Here is a 5,795-nt window from a genome sequence, read left to right on the forward strand (position 1 = left end):
GACCAAAATCAGAGAGCATTTAACAATTCATACTCCACTTATCAAGAGCCATCATCACTTGAGTAAACCTTCAATTCATTTATGCAAACTTGTCCAACCTTACCTCCCAGTTCCTCATTTGAAAGTTCTTCATCATTTGACTAGGCATCAACACAAAATTCCCTTCAAGATCTATACGACTCATTTCACCAACCACAAAATTTATTCCACAACTCACAAGATTCATTCCATACCACTCAAAACAACCTCACCATAACACATCTATATCCACAAAATTTCTCTCAACCTTCATCTTTTGAGCTAGTAGCTAAGGATCCCCTTCAAAAGTCCAGAGAATTATTAGAAAGGCAAGAACAATCCTGGAGAGAACAAAAAATCCTTCTTTAAAAGATGGATGAGTACTTGGAGAAAATAAAGAAATACTCAGAACTGCTAAGCAAGGAAGAGGAAGACCAATTGGTGGATGTAAAGGAGGAAGTGGAAGAGCAAAAGGCATCTGTGTCAAGTAAATTTTCAGTGAAGAAAGAGGAGGTGATGGAGGTAATTGAACCTGAACGTGCATATCCACAGAAGCCATTTGAGATGACAAGGGAACATGAAAACTCACAACCCTCACAAACTTTCCTGAACCAAAACGTCTTAGCACTTGAATCCATGATTGAAAGATATGAAGAGGAGATGAAGAAATCTTGGGAAGATCAACAAACATCCTCTATAAAAGTGCTGTTACATCAAATGTTGAGTGCAAAAGAGGAAGTGGAAGAATAAGAAAGTGAGGAAGACAATCAAGGAAGTCCAAACTCAAGTGAAGCAGAAAGTTGCATAGAAGAAGGGCTCATTGAAATACAAATTCAAAAGGCTTTTGATGAAGATAATGCCCCAACCATCACACAACCACCATGTATTGATATCCAAGAAGTGAAGGCAACTAACAAGAGCACCGATCCTACCCTTGATCCAGCAAGCAAGCTCAATCAAGCCATTAACAAAAGGAAGCTTGCTGAGGAGAGACCAAGACAAGGGACAATAGCTGAATCTTCTCCCCCATTGAGGTCATTTCTCTTAACAAACTGGAAGAAGAGGAAGAAAGTGAAGAACAACATGTCAAGCTAATGACAATAAAAGAGCGCTTGTTGGGAGGCAACCCAACCTTAGGTAACATTTCATTCCTTTGCTTAGTTTATTTTCTCTGTATGCTTTGTTTAAATTTTAATAAATTGGCATATGATTACATTCTAAGTTTGGTGTTGCCCTGCAACAATTTGTTTTCAATCTTTCTGGATAAATTGCATCAAATCAAAAATGAAAGTGTCACACTGAGATTCTAAGTTTGGTGTGCCACTTATTTTCTATGCAATTTATTCAACAACACCACTTGTCTGCATAATCATACTGCCTCTGCAGTTTTGTCTTTCTTTTGGTTTGATTTTTTTTATTTTCCTCTTTGCTTTAGTAATTTCTTTGTTTTTAATGCTTTCTTTTATTTTGCTCCCTAACTATTTCTGTTAAATACCTTACCAAGAAATTCTTATTCATGACAGATTCTTCCCTTGGTAATTGTATTTAACATATAACAGTTGCCTTTGTTTTAGTTAAAATAAATTGACATATGGTTGCATTCTAAGTTTGGTATTGCTATGCAACAAAAATTTGCTTCCAATCTTTACTGGATACTTGCATTAATTCCAAGTGGAAGTGTCACACTAAGTTTGGTGTGCCACGTATCTTTTATGCAATGTATCATGCACACCCTCTTATTTTTGCAATCACAATGTCTCTGTTTCCTGTGCCTTCATTGTTATTTTTCATTTTGCTTGCTTAAACACATGTACTACTAAAATTTCATTGTGTAAGACACTTTGCTTGAGGACGAGCAAACACTCTAAGTTGGTATGGGAAGGGGGAAAATAGGAGGAAAATGAAAACAATAGTGAAGATGAACTACAAGGTGGTAAAGTTCTTTTTCCTCTTACTTTCTTCCAGTACTTTAAAGAGCATGATTGTCTTTATCTTCCCTATATGCATGTGTGGTATGAATAAGCATAGCCTGAATCTTGATTTGTAACATCTTGCTGTGACATCATGACTACCAACTTGAATTCTGTGATTTCAAAAGCAATAAAGTATCATGATCATAAACAAACGAGGAATTAAAGAAGAACTTAGCATGTGCATACAAGTATTGGAAGGCTAGTATGATTAACTGTTGCTCAATTGCATTAGATTTTATTTAATTGAAGTTTTCATCTAGGACATTTTATGAAATTTTTGAAATCATGAAAATCTTGAAGAAGCAAATGCAATTAAGGGAAGAAAAGCAAAAAGGAAAGAATGAGAAAGCTGAAGGCTCTGAGTACCAATGACAATCCATTTGTTAAGTACTTGTGGTGTTTATATATCAGGCAAAAAACTTGAAAACAAAACACTTAGAGTCAATGTTAGGCTTAAGTGCAAATGCACTCCCGCAAAGCTCAAGGCTCTGAGCATCAATGATTAGAGAGTCAAGAAAAGAAACAAATGAGCTTAATGAAGTCCTCTAATTAAATGTTTGTGGTACTTATGTATCAAGTGGTAATACTTGAAAACAAAGCATTTAGAATCGTAGTTTTGTTATCAACTCATGGGGCAAAGCACCCAAAAGGAGAAGATAAAAAGAAAATCAAAAGCTTGTCTCAAGGAAGAAATATAAGGAAAAGATTTCATAAAATGAGCTAGATAGAAGCATCAATCATTTACATTTCTTTTATGATTGTAGCATGCATAGAAAACTAGCCAACCATGAACATTGAGTTGCTATTCTTCTCACCTTGGTTTGTCAAAGCAGAAGATTTTCAAGTCGCCAGCTCCACTTGCTCAAGGACCAATCCCATCTAACACACAGCAGGCAGCACCAGTTCAGGAACTTCCCCAAGGACCAACTCCATCTAACACACAACCTGCTGCACAGAATCAGGAGGCTCTACCAACAACTTTACCAAGTGCATTAACATCTAAGGATTCAAAGGAGTGAAGAATCGTGCCATTATGTTATTTTGGGATAAATGTGTGCTGTTGTAATGGTTAATGGCAAATTCTAGATACAGTTTCCCTTTTTTGTTACTTGTTTTTTGGTTACCAGTTATTGGTCAAGTGAAAACTTGTTAATGGTAGCATGCCATACATGTGTTTACATTATTGGCAAACTGGTTTCCTTTTTTTATGTCAGTTCTAAACATGAATGTTTACTAATACAGCTTTAATGTCAGTTTTTGAATGTTTGATTACCTATTATTTTGCCAACTTTAATTTAGACATACATTACAACATACAAGCTAAAAACTGATACAGGGTATTCAAATCATTTATACAAAGGACGTGTTAAATTTTTTGCAAGAAATCACCACATTTATCATTTTCAACCATTGATCAATTCTTACGACTTAAAACACCAACACTCAAGACAATAAAAATAACACAAATATACCATCCTATTGGGTTTTTTTCATCTATAAAACTACTATCCTCTTCTCCAAACATGTAATTCTTCTTTTCAATTGCTTCCCGTGATGCTCTTCAACATCCCCAATTTCCTTCTCTCCCAGATACCTTGTATCAGTCATCCCAAGTCTTGCAATGTGATTATCAAGCCACAAAAAAAACTTGCAATATGGTTGTCTTACCTACAAAAAATCAGTTCACAGAACTCAGAAAAAATCTAGTATTTGAGGATAAGCCCTAACACAAATACAGTTCCACATAGTTGCTTTACATACCTTATAAAACGGACACTCCAGAAATATTCTGTTAAGATTGTTGCTCGTCTACGACATGAACAGGATTGCATTTTCTCCACAGAAGCACTTTGATGAGACGCTATCTTTGTCATCCTTCCCGTTAGGAACCGAGCTCGCAGCGCATTGGTCTTGTCTTCCTCCACCTCTACTTCTTGAGCTTGATGATACTCCATCGGATGCCATGAGATGAAATGTTTCCTTTCTTCGTTCACCCACTTCACCATTTCTGTGCATTCGAAGGATTAGGGCTCAAGAATTTGAAAGATTGGGGGTGGTAGTGAAACAGCGTCATTTTGGTGCATGGGGACTAATATGTCATGTTTTCAAGAGCTACAGATCACGTGTGATCCCGTAACAGGAAGGTCAGTGTTACGGGAGCTACGTCGGACTTTTCCATCGAATCCAACAGAGTGACTTCAATGGATGTGCACATTTGTGCACATTTTGGAAGGGTCAGGACCATGAATGTATTTTTCATTCTTTGAGGACAAAAATGTCCGTAGAAAAAAAGATTAGGGACCTATTTATCTTTTTCTCTGTCTTTAATTATTTTATTTTATTACTTGTTTTAGTTTTATTTGTTAACCATAAAAACTCTGATCTCATGGTCAATTACAATTTGCTTTTTTTGGAGGACCACCTGAATTAAAACTCACGATTTGATTTTGAATTGTAACCATCTTTTTTAGATTTCAAATTTGAGGTGAAATTTCAGTTTGGAAATATTACTACAACAACAAAGAACTTTCAATTTATTTCCCTAGTTGATTTTTATCTCACTTCTGCCTTCACTTCCTCTGAAGTCTGAATACTCACCACAATCTTGCAATGCATCACTAACAACGATAATACCAAGAACAACAACAATCATTCACAAAATAAATTTCAAAATCGATTCAACAATAAAACATAAATAGAAGTGGGTAACGCAAAAGTCGACAATAGTGAGCAAAATGATAGAAAGACAAACGTTGTTATGGCAAGTGATAGAGGAAATCGAAGTGGTTGCAAGTTGCAACATCTGCAAAAAATGTATCTCCCTTATTTAGTTATTTTAATTTTGTCAAATTAATACTAACTTTTAGAACTTCTTTAGCACATTAATATTTCAAATCATTGTTTAAGTTTACGCTTTCTTTATCATTCATGTCCACCATTAAATCATTAGTTGAATCTATTGGTAACTCTAAATGTGTAGATCACATGAAAATGGGAATTACCACAACAAAATATCACCCTTGAGTATAAAAATCAGAGCTTCTTTAGTTGGAACTTTTATGTTTAGCTTTTAATTACATTTTTATTTTTTCTTCTGCAAAATCTTAAAATTAAAAAACGAAAACCAAACAATCCCATATGCTTCACAAGTTTTGAAACACAAATTTAACATCATTACATCATACAAATACCAAATTTAACTAGAACACACAAAACACAAACCAGGCAATTCACGCAACATTAGTAGAATATGTTCTGAGAAATAAGCCATAGTTTAAATAGCAACATAATAGTAGGAAAAACAGAAAGTGATAAAACAATGAAAACATGATAAGCGTATTCTTTATCTAAAATGGCTTTCAAGCAGAAAGTAATGACTTTATCATCCAAACCCCAGAGCACTCGTTAAAGATGCAAGGATATAATTTTCTTTTAGAACTTTTTATGCACTGAATTTTATTGAAAACTTAAAAAATCTAAACTTTCCAATAATGATTTAATTATGTAATGCTTAAAAAGTTAGCTAATCTATCATTTCTTATTCATTGTACCAACTTTAAAAACACTTGGAAGTTGACAGGATGGGTATTAATTAATTTAGACACCACAAAAATTATAACTCAATTTAGAGCTTATTTGAACTCTATTAAGTTGTTAGAAAAAAAATTTTTTAGTATGTTTGACAAAATTTCAGTACCAAAAATAAAAATATTAAAAAAAATAAAAAATGTATATATTTTAGAAATTATAATTTATATTTTTTTAAAAAAAATATTTTTGATTAAAAAAAAAGATGTTTTTAAC

This window comes from Arachis ipaensis, chromosome B03, assembly GCF_000816755.2.
Source record: "Arachis ipaensis cultivar K30076 chromosome B03, Araip1.1, whole genome shotgun sequence".
Classification (NCBI taxonomy): Eukaryota; Viridiplantae; Streptophyta; class Magnoliopsida; order Fabales; family Fabaceae; genus Arachis; species Arachis ipaensis.